At 44.2% G+C, this 20,647-nt stretch overlaps 1 non-coding gene across 1 annotated transcript; it reads right to left on the bottom strand.

The window, feature by feature from the left end:
- Positions 1–13,783: 13,783 nt before the first annotated feature.
- Positions 13,784–13,890, bottom strand: LOC124723907. The gene has a single exon (XR_007006568.1). It is a non-coding gene; the product is annotated as a U6 spliceosomal RNA (small nuclear RNA).
- Positions 13,891–20,647: the final 6,757 nt, after the last annotated feature.

Below are 20,647 nucleotides of genomic sequence, written 5' to 3' on the forward strand. Positions count from 1 at the left end.
TTGGGGAGCAATAAGAGAACGAAGGAGTGAGACGTAGCTATAATGCTCATTCTGCAAGTATGTCATCGAAATGTCATGTTTCTTCAGTGACTGCACCCGGCAGGTCACCCGAGAGCAGTACCAAACAGGTGATTCAGTGGGAAAGCTTAAGATTACACGTAAGACACATCATAAACAAGCCTCTACACACTTCGTAATAGTGTACCATCTCATCAAGATTTCAGTTGGGGATGTTGTTACAGAAACATTTAAGTGTAGTATGAGATACCCCCATTACAGCCATTACCTAGAAAATAGGTGGGTTTCCCTAAGCTGAGTAAAATTTGGCTTTTGGATAATTCTTTCATGCTCTCAGAGCACTTAAGCAAATGTTCCTTGGCTGGCCTAATTTGTCAGTGTTTTTCATAACTTTAGGGGGGAAGCTTTTCTGAGCATCTGTTGTGATTCAATAGTCCTGCCCAAAGGCAGATCATAACAAAGAATTTCAAACAGCAACAGAGTGTGCAAATTCAAAGTAAAAGCATGAAGATTGGTATGAACAGTACATTGCTTCACTAGTCTTGGTGGTGATTCTTCCTCTGAGCAGACTTACGCTTCCAGTTATGATGGACGTACATTTTAAGTCGTACTCAGAGAACCATGGTGCAGTTTAGCAATTTTCATATAAACAGACATGAAATACTTGATAAATGAAGATAAAAACAATAGGAGTGACAGAAAATCGAACGCCAGATGTGTTGATCTGCAGTCTAGCGCTTAAACAGTAACCATCGAGCCATGCAGTAATGCAGTCAGTAAATACATCACAACAGTCTTATGGAGTTTATCTGGACTTGTGAAATTGGAGAGTTTTCTAATGACTCCCGTCACTACAATAGTATGTTCTGTTCAGTCGGGATCGTCCCAGACAAATACCTAAACACTGCCAACCGCAGTAGTTTGGGCTGCCAACATTACAAAAATCGTAGTGTATTTCTCTCTACTAAATGATTACGCTGTAAATGTAAAATAGAAACTTCTTTATGTTCTTTAACGACATCTTAAAGTAGAAATTTCACTATTGTCTCTAACTCAAACTTTATATAAATCCACACACGCAGTATGCTCGTACATTGTCGTTTTCCCTCTAGTGACTCATCACTTTCGTTATTCGAACTAGACTGACCGCAAAAAACAAACTCTGAAATCCTTTGTTGGTTCAGCAAGGTCAGGCCATCTTAGGCCACCCATTCATCTATTTATTTGTTTATCAATTAGTTGTTACTGAACAACGTTAATGTCACAGTTTAATATCAAATTGCTTTACGTACTTTGCAGTAACCATTACGACGAAGAAGTTCATGTTTTAGGTTTCCTCCGTGCACAAAGATTTTTCGTTAATCTTGCGTTTCTCGATGTCCTCTCTTGCAGGTGAGAATATTACCCATTACAGGATGTGAGAATGACATTTAACATAAAGCTTGACTATGCTCCTATCCCGCAGTAGTTTCACAATATCTCTGCTATGTGTCAGAATTCTCGTCGTCTCAGTGGCTCTACTCTGCGCTGCTGCAGGCAAAGCTTGTAACATTAATTAAATTACGTACAACCAGGACGAATAATGAAAATGAAACGCAATAAAGTGAATTATATTAAGCCATGTGACAGCGTCTGTCACAATTTTTTCGTGGTCGCTCCTGGCATGTAAAGCGTGCGTTGATGCTCTACGTGACATGGAACGGAGGAGATAGCTTTTTCAACAGTTGTGATGTACTTCAGGCAACACCGGATGCCCACAGCGATAAAAAATGTTATATCACATCACAGTTGGTGACCATGTTAGGAGGCTGGCTTTGTTGGTTTGCTGATCTAATTACAAGTATTGAAAACATCTGAATTAAGAGTATAATTGATTTTTTATGAGGAAACCAGCGTAGCTTACGCTACCTTAACGATTTCTCGTACTTAAAAACAATAATTCCTAGACTCTTCCTCTCCGCAACTTCCGCGACTGTCACAGCAAATTAGGTGGAAGATTAAGTGGAGAATTTTTCTAGATATATGTGTGGGGTCCAATGAGGGCATTTTGGAGACTGTGAGGTAAGTCCAAGTTTGATAATGGTAGCCCCCTAACATAGAAAGTAATTATCGACCTAATGTGACGCTTCAAGGTAAGGCTGGTTACATATATCCACACAGTTTTCGGTGAAAATGAGTTGACTTATGTGCTCTAAGAAGTACATCCTTTTCCGGCTGTTTGATAATTACATCGCGCAGTGAAACTGCGTGCACAGCCTAAGATGAAGTTGCGTCGTGCACTCAATACGTAAGTTCATTCACGCGCATTCTTAGATGTCTATAACCAAGATCCAATAAGCGATCCGAAGTGTCTCTACATAAATAAAATCACACAACTCTTCCTTATTCTCTAACGTGAGTCTCTCCTTCCCAACCGATGTCCCGACCTGTTCTTCCCTCTATTCCGTTCCTTTTCTTTCAAGAGCACCTCTTCCTCCGCCAATGTCATAACACTTCAGGAAATGGGAACACGAGGAGCTCCCCATCAAGTTACACGCTTCGTACAACACTTTCATACGTTGTTGGAAAGGAATAATCACAGGCAACGAAGGGTGACATGAAATAAAGTACATACGTAATAGAGATAGAGTAGTATATTTATAACGAAAAATGGTAGAGATTTCACCAGATGGGGAAGAAGAACATACCTCAGCGGTCCTGTGTGGGAAGGCACTATCGTCCATAAACAGAAATTCGGGAGCTACCGCACCCATCAACAGACCGACACAGTCCAGAATAATCTCTCTGCAATACTGCTGTGCTGTAACGGTATCTCACGAAAAGATATGCAACGGTGTTTGGCCAGTGTGCATAATGCTTGCCAAACACCGTAACGCCTAGGCCATACCGGTGACTTTCATTAGCATTCTGTGGTGTGACGTTTTCCCCCTCTCTCTCCACACTAACTGCCAACGGCCTTGCCGCGTTGGTAACACCGGTTCCCGTCAGATCACCGAAGTTAAGCGCTGTCGGGCTGGGCTAGCACTTGGATGTGTGGCCATCCGGTCTGCCGAGCGCTGTTGGCAAGCGGGATGCACTCAGCCCTCGTGAGGCAAACTGAGGAGCTACTTGAGAAGTAGTGGCTCCGGTCTCGGAAACCGACACATGGCCGGGAGAGCGGTGTGCTGACCATATGCCCCTCCATATCCACATCCAGTGACGCCTATGGGCTGAGGATGACAAGGCGGCCGGTCGGTACCGTTGGGCCTTCATGGCCTGTTCCGGAGGAGAGTTTGACACTAACTTGTGGCCAGAATTACTTTCCACACCGAAGTGGGATTCGTCGGAGAACACCAGTCTCTACCACTGTTGCTGATCGCAACCAACATGCTCCAAACATCAGCGAACTCTTTCTCGACGACGGCGTGTTGAAGTGGGATGCAGTTAACTGGATTCAGAGCATACAAATCAGCCTGATTCAATCGCTGCGAAATGGTTCTGGCAGAGACACGTGTACAGGTAGCTGTCGCAAAATTTGCAGCGATGTGTCTAGGAGAGACATGAGTGTTTCCTTTCGCCACTAAGGTCACGTGTCGATCAACTTGTGGTGAGGTGGTCGGTGTACGACAACCGACATACTTTCGCATAACATTTCCACCTTCAGTGACCCTTTTTAATAGCGAGATGAACCTTTTGAACCCTTTACTGTGTCCACTGTAGTAACACTTGGACAGGGTTCGAGCTGTCCAACTGCTTGTCCACGATCATAATGAATCCGCTGATATCTTGCGGACATGTTTCCATACCGCACGGAATGTCGCACTAATCGGTTCCAGAACAACCGTCGTCAAACACCGAACTGCATGAACTGTCGAATGCACACAAAGCGTTTGTGCATCGGCTTTGCCGCAGTTGACACGTCCCGCCCTCTACATTTCCTCTTTCCTTACGTTATTCAGTACGAAGTGTGACCTTTCTGACAGGAAATCACGTATACAGCCGCATAACTGACACTGTACTCCGTCGGTACGCAATTTGAGTAAAAGTCGCATTTGAGGAATGGTGCAAAAGCCTTCCAGAAGGCTAGAAATATGGTATCAATTTTAGATCCCTTGTCGCTAGGACTCAGTACTTTGTGTGAATGAAGAGCTAGTTGTGTTTCATAAGAAAGACATTTTCTGAATGCGTGTTGACTGTTTGTCAATAAATCTTTTCCTTCTAGATAAGTTATAACGTCTGAAAACAGTATATGTTCCAAAAATCCTACTGCAAATCGACGTTAGTAATATGATACTGTAATTCAGTGGATTACTCCAATTTCATTTCTTGAGTATTGGTGTGACCTACGTAACTTTCCAGTCACTAGGTACGGACCTTCTTTAGACGAGCGAGCGGTTGTGTACTATAGTTAAGTATGGAGCTATTGTATCAGCATACTCTGAAAGGAATCTAACTGGCATATGGTCAGGACCTGACCTAACAACCATTGTCAAACACCGAACTGCATGAACTGTCGAATGCCCACAAAGCTTTCGTGCATAGGCCTTGCTGCAGTTAACACGTTCCGTCCTCTACATTTCCTCTTACTATCATTGGGCGGATATTTCCGTAGCAGTTGTCTGTTGTTCCGTAGCAAGTGACAGTTGTTCCTTAGCAAGTGTCAGTTGACCTTCAGTAATTGCCAAGCAGTGTGTACGGGGTGTTCACAAATTCCTGTTAAAAGCTTCTAGGACTTGTAGAGGGGAGTTAGTAGATAATACATTAAATTGGAACCCATGTCTGGAAACGCACCATTTTCGTGCCACAATCATTTGAAAATATATTGGTATCGCGACCACTTTTACACGTAATTTATTAGGTGTGACCCAGTAATCATTTGTTTTACAGTTCCACTCATTAATAGCCAAAGACATTGCTGGTGTACTCGTCGCGTGTTCTCTCCAGCGTAATGCAGTACGGCCTGTTCCAGTCCGGGTGTGCGGCGTCTCCTTGGAACACCACAGTCACGCCTGCTAACGGTGAGGGTACCCTTTCACGAAGTCGTTGCGTAAGTGTGGCGAAAAGGCTATGTGGTGGAGTCGGACGTTGTGGAGAACGATCTCGACAAGGGCGACGAGCAGCCCTTCCATCACCGTGAGCTTCGCCATTCAGAAGGATCTTGTCGGTATAGTCTGCAAACCTGCATTGAGCCATGTTGCTCTAACGCTCACAGACACATCAATGAGGCTCGTACCAGGACAGAGAGGTAGAATAGACATCAAATGACATCAGCAGATCCGATGACACCATCCCACCATGACTATCCTGTTGTATACCTACCTAGCTAACATGTTTCCTAACGGCTGCAGCTCGGAAAAGGTACGTTTCCGGACATGGGTTCCTATTCAAAATATTGTGTACTCACTTCCCTCTACTAGTCCGAGAACTTTGTGACGGGGATTTACGAACATCCTGTATACGCAAATGGATCACCATTCCTATACTAATGATTGAATAACAAAAATTCTTGTATTTATTCCAATCGACACGTTATAACATGACGTGCCTGCTGACATCAGTTCTTATCATTTTTAATTATAAATTTTGTTTACATAGACATATTTATGTTTCTCATTTATATTATAAAATGGTTCAAATGGCTCTGAGCACTATGGGACTCAACTGCTGTGGTCATCAGTCCCCTAGAACTTAGAACTACTTAAACCTAACTAACCTAAGGACATCACAAACATCCATGCCCGAGGCAGGATTCGAACCTGCGACCGTAGCAGCAGCGCGGCTCCGGACTGGAGCGCCTAGAACCGCACGACCACCGCGGCCGGCCATTTATATTATAATCAGCATTTGTCATAGATTAATAAATCGATTCACTTACAACTACAAACTGCTAAAGTTTATCAGCGTAAGTGTGGAGAACTATGTGGTTCGATAACCTTAGACATACAGGGTGTTACAAAAAGGTACGGCCAAACTTTCAGGAAACATTCCTCACACACAAAGAAAGAAAATATGTTATGTGGGCATGTGTTCGAAAACGCTTACTTTCCATGTTAGAGCTCATTTTATTACTTCTCTTCAAATCACATTAATCATGGAATGGAAACACACAGCAACAGAACGTACCAGCGTGACTACAAACACTTTGTTACAGGAAATGTTCAAAATGTCCTCCGTTAGCGAGGTTACATGCAGCCACCCTCCGTCGCATGGAATCCCTGATGCGCCGATGCAGCCCTGGAGAATGGCGTATTGTATCACAGCCATCCACAATACGAGCACGAAGAGTCTCTAGATTTGGTACCGGGGTTGCGTAGACAAGAGCTTTCAAATGCCCCCATAAATGAAAGTCAAGAGGGTTGAGATCAGGAGAGCGTGGAGGCCATGGAATTGGTCCGCCTCTACCAATCCATCGGTCACCGAATCTGTTGTTGAAAAGCGTACGAACACTTCGACTGAAATGTGCAGGAGTTCCATTGTGCATGAACCACATGTTGTGTCGTACTTGTAAAGGCACATGTTCTAGCAGCACAGGTAGAGTATCCCGTATGAAATCATAATAACGTGCTCCATTGAGCATAGGTGGAAGAACATGGGGCCCAATCAAGACATCACCAACAATGCCTGCCCAAACGTTCACAGAAAATCTGTGTTGATGACGTGATTGCACAATTGCTTGCGGATTCTCGTCAGCCCACACATGTTGATTGTGAAAATTTACGATTTGATCACGTTGGAATGAAGCCTAATCCGTAAATAGAACATTTGCACTGAAATGAGGATTGACACATTGTTCGATGAACCATTCCAGAAAGGCCCATACAGGACCTGCAACATGCGGTCGTGCATTATCCTTCTGAAATGTAGGGTTTTGCTGGGATCGAATGAAGGTAAGAGCCACGGGTCGTAACACATCTGAAATGTAGCGTCCACTGTTCAAATAGCCGTCAATGCGAACAAGAGGTGACCGAGACGTGTAAGCAATTGCATCCCATACCATCACGTGGAGGCCAATCAGCTGCTGATAGTACCTGCACACGCTGTACATGGTACGGAAACAACTGGTTCTCCCGTAGCACTCTCCATACAGTGACGTGGTCAACGTTACCTTGTGCAGCAGCAACTTCACTGACGCTGACATTAGGGTTATCGTCAACTGCACGAAGAATTGCCTCGTCCATTGCAGGTGTCCTCGTCGTTCTAGGTCTTCCCCAGTCGCGAGTCATAGGCTGGAATGTTCCGTGCTCCCTAAGACGCCGATCAATTGCTTCGAACGTCTTCCTATCGGGACACCTTCGTTCTGGAAATCTGTCTCGATACAAACGTACCGCGCCAAGGCTATTGCCCCGTGCTAATCCATACATCAAATGGGCATCTGCCAACTCTGCGTTTGTAAACATTGCACTGACTGCAAAACCACGTTCGTGATGAGCACTAACCTGCTGATGCTACGTATTGATGTGCTTGCTGCTAGTATTGTAGAGCGATGAGTCGCATGTCAACACAAGCACCGAAGTCAACATTACCTTCCTTCAATTAAGCGTTTCCGGACACATGTCCACATAAAATCTTTTCTTTTTTGTGTGTGAGGAATGTTTCCTGAAAGTTTGGCCGTACCTTTTTGTAACACCCTGTATACACTACTGGCCATTAAAATTTCTACACCAAGAAAAAAATCCAGATGATAAACGGGTATTCATTGGACAAATATATTATAATAGAACTGACATGTGATTACATTTTTACTTAACTTGGGTGCGTAGATCCTGAGAAATCAGTACCCAGAACAACCACCTCTGGCCGTAATAACGGCCTTGATACGCCTGGGCATTGAGTCAAAACAGAGCTTAGATGGCGTGTACAGGCACAGCTGCCCATGCAGCTTCAACACGATACCACAGTTCATCAAGAGTAGCGACTGGCGTATTGTGACGAGCCAGTTGCTAGGCCACCATTGGCTCTGAGCACTATGGGACTTAACATCTCAGGTCATCACTCCCATACAACTCAGAACTACTTAAACCTAACTAACCTAAGGACATCGCACACATCCATGCCCGAGGCAGGATTCGAACCTGCGACCGTAGCGGACCACTCGGCCACCATTGACCAGACGTTTTCAGTTGGTGAGAGATCTGGAGAATGTGCTGGCCAGGGCAGCAGTCGAACATATTCTGTATCCAGAAAGGCCCATACAGGACCTGCAACATGCGGTCGTGCATTATCCTGCTGAAATGTAGGGTTTTGCTGGATCGAATGAAGGGTAGAGCCACGGGTCGTAACACATCTGAAATGTAGCGTCCACTGTTCAAATAGCCGTCAATGCGAACAAGAGGTGACCGAGACGTGTAAGCAGTTGCATCCCATACCATCACGCTGGGTGATACGCCAGTATGGCGATGACGAATACATGCTTCCAATGTGCGTTCACCGCGATGTCGCCAAACACGGATGCGACCATCATGATGCTGGAAACAGAACCTGGATTCATCCGAAAAAATGACGTTTTGCCATTCGTGAACCCAGGTTCGTCGTTGAGTACACCATCGCAGGCACTCCTGTCTGTGATGCAGAGTCAAGGGTAACAGCAGCCATGGTCTCCGAGCTGATAGTCCATGCTGCTGCAAACGTTGTCGAACTGTTCGTGCAGATGGTTGTTGTCTTGCAAACGTCCCCATCTGTTGACTCAGGGATCGAGATGTGGCTGCACGATCCGTTACAACCATGTGGATAAGATGCCTATCATCTCGACTGCTAGTGATACGAGGCCGTTGGGATCCAGCACGGCGTTCCGTATTACCCTCCTGAAGCCACCGATTCCATATTCTGCTAACAGTCATTGGATCTCGACCAACGCGAGCAGCAATGTCGCGATACGATAAACCGCGATAGGCTACAATCCGACCTTTATCAAAGTCGGAACGTGATGGTACGCATTTCTCCTCCTTACACGAGGCATCACAACATTTCATGAGGCAACGCCGGTGAACTGTTGTTTGTGTATGAGAAATCGGTTGGAAACTGATGTGTCGACAGAAGTGCCGACACAGTGTTATTTTGAGGGGGCCGATAGGCACGCTATCTAACGCAGACGGGCGTGAATTCTGGAACAGGATAACTATTGAATGGTAGCAAGAAAAGTACGTAGCTGCTTTATACTTAACTTTATTCGTTGATGAATACAGCGTTCTTCTGGAGACATTTATACTATGACTCTCAAACTATGTAAGGCTAATGGCGCCTTGCTAGGTCGTAGCCATGGACTTAGCAGAAGGCTATTCTAACTGTCTCTCGGCAAATGAGAGGAAGGCTTCGTCCGTATTGTCGCTAGCAATGTCGTCGTACAACTGGGGCGAGTGCTCTATCGTATATCGAGACCTGCCTTGTGGTGGCGCTAGGTCTGCGATCACACAGTGGCGACACGCGGGTCCGACATGTACTAAATGGACCGCGGCCGATTTAAGCTACCACCTAGCAAGTGTGGTGTCTGGCGGTGACACCACAGAAACTTTCCTCATGTTAGCACGTTGTAGGTGTCGCCACCGGCGCCAACCTTGTGTGAATTCTCTGAAAAGCTAATCATTCGCATATCACAGCATCTTCTTCCTGTCGGTTAAATTTCGCGTCTGTAGCACGTCATCTTTGTGGTGCAGCAATTTTAATGGCCAGTAGTGTGTTATAGAATATTTAACAACAATGTAACATTAGTTGTTTGTCACTATGATGTCTACTGTGCAGTGCCATTAGCGGACACGCCCTTTATCCTGAGTCGTAAAATCATTTGTCACTCACAAAGTCCAACATTTCTGAGGAATGAATGGTTTTATTGTAAATGTATTTATTATTGCAGTTGCTAATTTTTTGTACGATGTATTGCGTTCCTTTGATTGACTTAGCACTCTTGGATTTCCTGTACCAACCTTCCTCGCCTAACTTCGGGTTATTAAAGCGAGTGCTACGACTGTCGTTAGCCAGCAGTATACGCTACTTAGGGTGGAACTGCCTGCGGTTCGGCGCGGCTTACCTGCAGCCGCATGTAAACTCCATACCGGCAAAGCCCGGCCGCTCGCTCGCGCTAATCCTCTCATTGTCCGTAGGCCCTCTCAGTCAGTACCTGCTCAGCGGAAACCATTTCCAACCTTCTAGCTTTTTATTTGTACTCGGACTCAAAACACGCTTAACAATTTGTTTCCGCAGCAGCCCGGTAAGTCTCAAGACTGGTTAAGTTTGTCTTCTATTGTTAAGCGCTTCCTGGGGGCACTTACCGAATGGAAATTATACCTCGACTGCTCAAAAAATATTAACTACTTGGTATATTCTGTTCAACCCAAGGGTTTCTTCCTACATTCGTTACGTTATAATGTGATGACTTTACAAGACGATAAATGACAGCATCATCTGCTAACAATCTGAGTGCTACCAGAATGAGATTTTCACTCTGCAACGGAGTGTGCGCTGATACGAAACTTCCTGGCAGATTAAAACTGTGTACCCGACCGAGACTCGAACTCGGGACCTTTGCCTTTCGCGGGCAAGTGCTCTACCATCTTAGCTACCGAAGCACGACTCACGCCCGGTCCTCACAGCTGCCAGAATCTCGTCTCCTACCTTCCAAACTTTACAGAAGCTCTCCTCCGAACCTTGCAGAACTAGCACTCCTGAAAGAAAGGATACTGCGGAGACGTGGCTTAGCCATAACCTGGGGGATGTTTCCAGAATGAGATTTTCACTCTGCCACGGAGTGTGCGCTGATATGAAACTTCCTGGCAGAGTTTTGTTGTTATAAGTGTTCGCAGTGAATATCGCGCTAAATTTATATCTGCTGCCAAACTTTTCCAATTTTGGGGATTCTGCGTTTTTTTAAATTTGACATGGATTTTTCGTTGCTTCTGCAACAGTGTTCTCAGCGGTTTTGTGTACCATGGGGGATCAGTAACATTTAATATTGATTTATGTGGTATATATCTCTCAATTTCCGTCGATATTGTGTCTTTGAATCTAATTCACATCATGTCTACGATAACATAGTCAGATTGGAAGGAGAGGAGACTGCCTCTTAGGAAGGAGTCAAGCGAATTTTGATCTGCTTTTTTAAACAGATATTTTTGCGGCTATTTTCGTGTGTTTGGATGTTAAGGTATTCAGTCTTCCTACAAGGACCTTGTGGTCACTAACCCCTGCATCCATCATGATCCTCCCTATATGTTCAGGGTTATTTGTAGCTAAGAGGTCAACTATCTTTTCGCAGCCATTCACTCTTCGAGTGGACTCCGAAACTAATTATTCAAAATAATTTTCTGAGAAAGCAGTCAGTACGATTTCCGACGGCGTTTAATGCCTTCCACCGACTTTAAACACATATTTTCGCTGACATATCGAGTTTAGATTGAAGTCACTATTATATATAAGTTTGTGAGTGAGATACCCACTTGAAATTAGACTCAAGTTTTTCTTCGAACTGATTTAGCAAGTGTATCATCTGAGATTGGGGGGGGGGGGAGGGGGGGGAAGGGTAAACTATTTCTGACAGCAACAGACTCTCCTCCACCAACTGCATTTAATGTATCCTTTCTAAACACGGTTAAGTCCCCTGTAAAAATTTCGGCCGGACTTACCTCCAACTTTAGCCAGCTTTAATTACCAATAACGATTTGAGCTTCAGGGCTTTCTATTTGTGTTTGAAGCTCTGGTTTTATCCCAACACAGATACGACAATTTACAGCTACAATACTGACTTTTGCTAGGTCTACCCTCGTTCTGTGTTCGCCCAGCAACCTTTTATACTGACCCCTTCTGGTAGTTTCCCGTGACGCTCTAACGTAAAACACCGCCCAGTACAGTTTGTGGCTAGTAACAGTTTAAGGAAATAGTGTTTCTCACAGTTTATTCGTCGCTCCTACCGATCGCTCAGTGAAACGAAACTATACCCGCTGGACAGAACACAGCTTCCAGAGCTCTCTCTCTCTCTCTCTCTCTCTCTCTCTCTCTCTCTCTCCCTCTTCCCTCATCCTCCTTCTCCCTCCCCTTTGTATCATGGACTTGAACAGTCACGAGCTAATTTAACTCTCTCCACAGTGCACATATTCTTATTATATGTACAGTACAACCCTGGAAGATATTTCTTTCTTTCGTTATCTGTCATTTGGCCGTGAATGCACCCTCATCTTCTGTGCTGTGACGCACTGAATCCCCTACAGTCCGAGAATGCTATGTCTGTTCTCTTTGTACTCTAAAAATATTACGTCTACAGCTTTGCTTCTGCATGTCCAAAGGAACTTTGTGTAGTATTTCGGAATAACACAGGGACTGCAGTATCATATCTATCCGCTGACACCGGGCATGCGACTTCAAGTAAAATGTTTCACCTGTTCCGGAATATATATAATGGACGTACGAGTACAGGTTGCAGACGCATGGTTAATGACATATGGAAGTTTGGGTCTGCTCGTGAGATGTGCACGGATGGCCTAATGGTAAGGCGACCGCTAGCGATAAGCGGTAAATCCTGGTTCGAGTCCCGGTCTGGAACAAATTTTCATTGTCGTCATTCCATTAAACTGCTGATGTTTGGCCATATTTGCAATTGCAAAAACTTTAATGTATACACTTGGAAACGGTGTAGTGGGAAGTCCCAAACCACCTGTTGGATTCTCCAAACATTTTTCCCTCAAACTACCACAGTGTGGCTGACCAGCACTTCCTGTCACTGGATCGATTCATGGATCTTCTCAAAAGACGCCCACTTCTATAGCCGAGAGATTCGAATGCTGCCCGAAAGATGGAAGAAGGCAGTGGTCAGAAATGGCCAAAACTTTAAATCGTAAATGTTTTGTAAATTTTTCATAATAAACTTCGAGAAAAAACGGCGGAAGAAAAGTTGTAGACCTAATGCAGTGGAAGTGTATACAACATTCGTCGAGTTCATTTATGCGAAGATTTTCCTTTCTACCGAGCGCTTTAGGAATTGGAGCACTAATCTTCACTTACTTAGGTTGTCCCATGTATTCTGGCTTGCCAAGCGCTCCTTAATTTCTGTATTGGATAATACAGGCTTCCACCGATACCCTGTAGTTTAAGACGCAACAACAGTCGTCTTTGCATCCTACGTATGTCCTCCATGGCTTTTGTTGGTGTCAGTTCACGCACCATGTGTTGACTCTGTAACGTGACAATAGGTGAAACTGTTGCCTCGTTATACTCTGTAAGAGATTTTAATGGTAACCGGAAGTTCTTTAGACCGATGTCTACAATTTTGTTCGTGATTTTCTGTTGTGTTTTGATATTATGGTGCCTGCCGAAGTGGCCGTGCGGTTCTAGGCGCTGCAGTCTGGAACCGCGAGACCGCTACGGCCGCAGATTCCAATCCTGCCTCGGGCATGGATGTGTGTGATGTCCTTAGGTTAGTTAGGTTTAACTAGTTCTAAGTTCATGGGGACTAATGACCTCAGAAGTTGAGTCCCATAGTGCTCAGAGCCATTTGAACCATTTTTGATATTATGGTAGTGAATATTTTGTTTGTTGTTCAGCGAAAAGGTTTGCTTTTATTAAAGAACGTAATTTCTGCTGGCTGCTCACCACCTTTTAATTAGTTTAACTAATCATGAAATAATTTACCAGAATAAATACTAAAAATATTTTTAGTGAGAATGGAATATAAATTTCTACGCAGTTCGAAATAGCCCGAAAGCCTTCTTTAGTTGAACAATAGAAGAGTAATGACAACAGCAATACTGAATGAGATTTTCACTCTGAAGCGGAGTGTGCGCTGATATGAAACTTTTTTTTTCAATTAAATGTGGAACGTTTCACGATTTTGCGTGTCATCCTTGCCCAGGGGCCATGCTAATCTTCTCTGTATCGTTCCAATTTTAGTATATGTACCGCCGAAGCGAGTACGGACTGAGCTACCCAAGCACGATTCACGCCCCGTCAACACAGCTTTACTTCTGCCGGCCGCGGAGGTCTCGCGGTTAAGGCGCTCAGTCCGGAACCGCGCCACTGCTACGGTCGCAGGTTCGAATCCTGCCTCAGGCATGGATGTGTGTGATGTCCTTAGGTTAGTTAGGTTTAAGCAGTTCTAAGTTCTAGGGGACTGATGACCACAGAAGTTAAGTCCCATAGTGCTCAGAGCCATTTGAACCATTTGAAGCTTTACTTCTGCCAGTACCTCGTCTTCTACCTTCCAAACTTTACAGAAGCTCTCCTGCGAACCTAGCAGAACTAGAACTCCTGAAAGAAAGGATATTGCGTGAGTCGTAGCTCAGTTGGTAGAGCACTTGCACGCGAAAGGCAAAGGTCCCGAGTTCGAGTCTCGGTCCAGCACACAGTTTTAATCTGCCAGGAAGTTTCAACAGCAATACTACATTTTGAAGGACTTGCGGAGTTATGAATCAGTTTTTCCAGTCTCGATTGAGAGTTGCACAGATAGAAGGATACAAATATAAGGCACAGTAGAAAAATAAAGTTGTTGTCATTAATGACCATCGGGCACACATCACGGAATTTTATGGAGGTGTGAACAGGAGAGAGTGTTCTACAATGGGCACTTTTCAGACTTTCGCCTTTAGCCAGCTCTGTAGTAAAAGTTCAACACTTTTTCTTATTCCATTTTTAGATAACGGCACTCATTTTATGTGCTGTAGTCTTTTTCAGAAACTACAAAATGTACTCCAAAAAACTAAGGTTTTTACAGATGTGAAAAAATTTCCAAGGAACAACATCGTCATGTACCAGGAACAAATATCAGACTGTAATTTAAAATCATTGCATTCGAGAAACTTATGTCTGTACTGTATTTAGTTGTCATTCTGTTACACTGATACTCTACTACACATCAATAATCAGTTAATAAAATTAAATTAAGAAAAATTATTAAAAGAAAACAGTTACAAGTTTAATATATTTTGAAACTGAAGCTATTAGAAACTAACACAAATTTTCATTTTCAAGACTGATAAAATTGTTAAGTCATTAATGAAATTGAGCTAATTTGCTAATATCCCACGTTTCATGGTGAAAGACCTTAATCTAATTCAAGGTACAAGATGGTGCACGACCAACAAAGTATGTCTTTACCGTCTCACGTTATACGTTTAGCTTTAAAAATATGTACGGTTTTACTCGTCATAAAATTTTATGACTGAAAAATTAACGGTATCTTCCAAATACCTTTAACGTGCTATGCAGCACTTAAATATGTAGGACTCGAAATATTTCCGAATGCCGCGCAAAACACGACCGCATGTCTAGCAACAACATAAGCTACAGAAAATGGTGGAGAATGCTTAATGTATATTGTAGTTCGAATTCATGTCAGTCACTAGACTATAACATGGACCAAAAATCGTTATGTGTTCTTGAGTATAATATCCTCTAGGTGCAGCTCTCTCCCCCAAATTACTACTGCACGCTCGTGGGCGTTGAACTGAGGCGGTGCATCTCTTCAAAACCCTTCTCATAGCGACTTGCGGCAAGTGGTCTTGGCACAACTTTCGACAATGACTTTTGAAGCGGTCAAGAACGTTGGTCACGTCAGTATACACTTAATACCTCCGTTTAGCTCCTGGGAAATACTCGTACTTCCAGGAGAACCAAATTTTAAAGCAAGGCGTTTCATGTAGGACGCCTTGAGTTCATGAGCGAAGCATAACTTAACTTTTTATTCCGGCTTCTGGTGTTGTTGGTTCATGCCTACAGTGAACGTCCCCACATACTCCCGTAAGTCTAGCGGTCGCTCAGGAGTGAGAGTGGGGAAAAAGGCGGAGCGATCACCACAGTATACAGAACGCGATTACTTCTAAACATGTCTTTTCTAAATGGCTTATGCACTGCCATAAGCAAAATGTAGTTCAAGTCACTATGATTACTTCGCAATAAGAGTTCGTGTCCAAGCAATTTCTACCACAGTACTTACACAGTTCTTTCTTTGTGATGCTTTTTCAGTTTCAGTTTCTGTCACCATATTCCGAACAGCTTCTATTTTGTCAGTACGTGTACTATTCTTTAGGCCACGATTTTTATTTTATTGCCGAAGCAGCACTTACTACGGTCACAAACAATTGGATTAAATACATCTGCTTACTAGCATATAGTACCCCTCCTGTGATGAGCAGAAGACCAAAACACGTCTTATCCGCACAGTGATGTTCAAAATTATTCTGACATAAAAAGTTTTCGATGGTGCTGAGCCACATTCATGCAATATTTTTCGAAAGAATAAACCACTACTTGACTGTATATTGCTGTAATTATCTTTTGCACTAATCTAGCTTTCTGCTTTTATGTCATTATCGAATACAGTGGTAAAAGTTATTACACGACTGACACGTCATATCTGGCAAAGTCAGTCCAAAGCAGTTAACAAGAGGTATGAAGAGATAGCCTATAGGGCGCTGCAGGCGAAGAAACGGATGTATATGGTGTAACAATGGCATTCTTAGTCATGTGCCGATGACAGACGTTGGAAGATGTAACGGCCACATCCCATGTACAGTACATATTGACAATTCGAAATACATCTATCAGTCTGAACGGCGCTCTGTTCACAACCAGGAGGCATCGCCTCAGAGGGGTTGAGGTACATAGTACACTGCCTCTGGCGTCTACCAAAGAGTAGTGCCACTCATCAATTAGTGAGACTTTTTCCATGCTTAGAGTTTCCAACAGCGGAGTTTATGTGCACACTCCGTTATTTGTCTCTTGTGAAGTGAGGTGATCAGAGGCTCAGTGTCTTTGTACTTCACAGAGAATACGTGGTATTTCGAGGTACGGCTACTGAGAGGTTGCTCTTGTGCAGTATTGACATATCGAGTAATGTGCTGCCTGTGTGTCCCATCTCTTCCCTGGTACAATCTGCGATAGTCGACGAAGACCCAGATCATCAGTACCATGTTACACACGGCAGTTTACCCCGAACAAAATATCGAAGGACAACGATGACACAGTTACACGTTGGAAGCCCAGTGCCTGGGCGACTCGGGTATTGAGTATCTTATGCGAAGGGCGTCCACCGCCATCAAATCCGCTGATGTCGCACGTTATATCGCTTAAAATTAATGGTTCAAATGGCTCTGAGCCCTATGGGACTTAACATCTGAGGTCATCAGTCCCATGGAACTTAGAACTACTTAAACCTAACTAACCTAAGGACATCACACACATCCATGCCCGAGGCAGGATTCGAACCTGCGACCGTAGTGGTCGCGCGGTTCCAGACTGAAGCGCCCACACCGGCCGGCGCTTAAAATTAATCTTGCACTATTCTCACGACATACTATTTTGGTGAAAATGTCTTCTTCAGCACTCTTTCGACCACAAGAAATCGCTACATGCAGTTACCTGAGTCATGACAGTTCATTACGCGAGTTACTCCTTCATTCGTTAACGGCACAACGAGACTTTAATACACTGTTCTGTCTGGAAGAGTTATTTCAAGCTGAGATCATGTGCGCATTGTCACAAACTGGGGTACGGCACAGCGACGTCATTCTAACGTTCATCCGCAAACGTGAGATTCAAAAGAAATATCTGCTTCGTACTGGTCGCCGTGGTCAATAATATCCGCTGACTTGCAGGTTATTCTAGGAGTTGGATAAGAACTGTTTTATCCTACTTGTTGGTGGTGCATGCCTTAGTAAATGATTTCCAGGCTGAAGTATATAACGCTTTATTCCCGGCTCAAGTCCACAGACAAGTTAGTTACAGTAATAACTAGAAAGATCGTTCGTGAACACTTGAGAATAAAAGAAACAAAGTTCACTGGCGTGGAATGTATTCAGAAGGAAGCCCCATCCTGAGTGGCTCGTCGAGCTGGTCCGCAGCGGCCGTGCCGTGTGAAGTATCGTGGAGCAGTAAGAAGACGGTACGGTAGAGAACGAAGTGTCCTGGCTGGTCTCGGTGAGTTCCCATCGATGAGCTACAGAACTAACTGAGCTAGTCATCTCTACAGGCTGTTCCAGCAGCTGTAGATGGTCGAGATGATGGTTCCCCGCCTGCCTGTGGGCTGGACAACCTTCCCTCCAACACAAGTGAAAGTGAGTAACGTGTCGGGTGGTATTCCGGACGGGTTTCCCCCCTGCTTGTGGCTGTTCTTGGACTTAAGTATCCAGCTGAAGGAAGTACGTCCTCGACCACGTGACGTGCGGACGGTACTTGTTTCCGGTTTCCTGGTATGCGCGCTGCTCGGAAGTGCGGCTGGTGCACCCTGGTGGAACGTGAACAAACTGTGAATCAACAGACTGTTTGCATAAAGTATTCTGTTCATAGCATATGATAGCAGTGGAACAGGAATGAGACCCAAACCCGGTAGTTCTGGGTCCTCCTCACCAACGAGAATAGGATTTGTGTGAACATTTGATGGTCATCGTAGAAGAGTGCGGGGGTCGTCCAGATACCAGTGTCAGTGTCTCAGGCAGGTAGACTCAGGAGTTCAGAAGAGAGGACGGCCACTCATGCTTTGGGACAGACTCATTTTTCGATGTCGTACAACTCTTACAGCAATCGAGGGTTATCTGTGTCCTGAGCAGTACCGGGACAGGATTTCTCCAACTTAATGTCCAGCATTTCAGTCATCATTTCGACAATGGGTTCGCCTTCCAAGACGTTAAGTAGGAATCATCTGACTGGAATGGTGACTAGTATCTCCTCACATGAACCCGATTAAACACACTTAGGGCAATCTTACAAATACAGCGTATCGTGGAAAGAAGTATCGTTGCACACTCAATGCCATCAGAAAGGTCATCGACGAAGAATGGTACAATAGAGATTAATGACATCTCAATCATTTTTCCGAAAGCACGCCAAACAAATCCCAGGATGTCACAATGCAAAGGCGCAATAATATGGTAGAGAATGTTAACGAGCAGCAAATTTAAGTATCACAGGTGAGCTAAAATATACTTTTTATTACCTGTTTTACACGTCACTGAGGACCGGAGTGCTCAAAACATCAGTACATAGGCCTCGCACCCTCTCCAACAATGATAGTGTCGCCGAAGAACTTCAGTATTTGAGGGCAGTATTCCACAAGAATGGATAGACAGGATAGCAAATTCTGACAGACCAACGACCAACATCGACAATACAACCGGAAAAATAGAAGAAGAACCTCAGAAGGATGTGTCCACTCCGTTTATTCCATTTTGTGGTGCATTATCCGGAAAGATAGGACGACGTCTGTAGAAACACCAGGTGCAGACTGTTTTGCGCCCATCGGCTAAAACAAGGGCTCTGTTTGGTAGTACCAAGGTCTATGAGTACGGAAGTCTGGGGTCTATCAGTTCCCCTGCCAATGTGGCATGACATACATAGGTCGGAAGGTGCGTACTGTCGAAAATCGCTGCCGTGAACACCAACAACACTGCAGACTGCGGCAGCCTAGCAAGTCTGCAGTTGCTGAACAGTGCCTATCATAATTACACTGAATGGATTACGACTGTACTAAGTTTCTGACAGGGACGTCTAGCATCTGGGACTCTTCCACTGATGAATCTGTTGCGACTGAGTAATGGAACAGCTGGTCAATCGTGACAGTTGCTACATCCTTAGTAGGACTTTGTAATCCGCTCTTAGTCTGAAACTTCACTGTTGTCAATTTCTAGATTCAGCAGAGTTTCGATGTCAATTGTTAAGTGAGATCTGCAGTTTCAAACTCTGTGCTTCCACTTGCGAATTCTTGTACTATTAATCTGTGATATGTTAATGATATCTCATGTTGATATTGTGGTGTCACCGCCAGACACCACACTTGCTAGGTGGTAGCCTTTAAATCGGCCGCGGTCCGTTAGTATACGTCGGACCCGCGTGTCGCCACTATCAGTGATTGCAGACCGAGCGCCACGACACGGCAGGTCTAGAGAGACTTCCTAGCACTCGCCCCAGTTGTACAACGGACCTTGCTAGCGATGGTTCACTGACAAAATACGCTCTCATTTGCCGAGACGATAGTTAGCATAGCCTTCAGCCACGTCATTTGCTATGACCTAGCAAGGCGCCAGTACCAGTTACTATTGATACTGTAATCATGCACCGTCAAGAGCGACGCTCATCATTAATGTATTAAAGTTAAGTATTCCACCAGCTACGTCCGTTTTTCTAAAGTCTAAATTCCTTGTCCTGTTCCAGACCTCACGCCAGCCTGCGTGAGCTAAAACGCGTGCCTTTCGGCTTCCTCTAGTACCCGGTGTTGGCTCTCCTGACAACCCACAACAGATATCATTTCATATATTCTAATACGAGCATTTTGGACACTTCTGAGCAATATTTATCTTGAACACAGAGAGAAGTGCATAACAACATAAACAATAAATAACAATTAATAAGAATAAGTCTTGTGTGTATTCCAAACACAAACAGCTCTTTTCGTAGTTGCCTCTACAATGTATTCCATTCCTGTACCGTACCAGAGTCTGCCGTCCACGTGTTCCTCTCGGCTCAATATCAGAGGTCGACGTTTAGTTCTAATAACAGTTTTATAGGTAGTAAATACATTGATCAAGCACGAGCGAGGCTGTTTGGTGGAACCACCTATGACAGTCGTCGAAGGAACCAAATATAACATCAGAACCTAATCCTGTTTGCAATCTTTGCCTTAATTTGCCGTATTCCACATGTTTATTTAGTCCTCCGGTTTTGAGAACGCTGAGTTGTTTAC

This window comes from Schistocerca piceifrons, chromosome X, assembly GCF_021461385.2.
Source record: "Schistocerca piceifrons isolate TAMUIC-IGC-003096 chromosome X, iqSchPice1.1, whole genome shotgun sequence".
NCBI lineage: Eukaryota > Metazoa > Arthropoda > Insecta > Orthoptera > Acrididae > Schistocerca > Schistocerca piceifrons.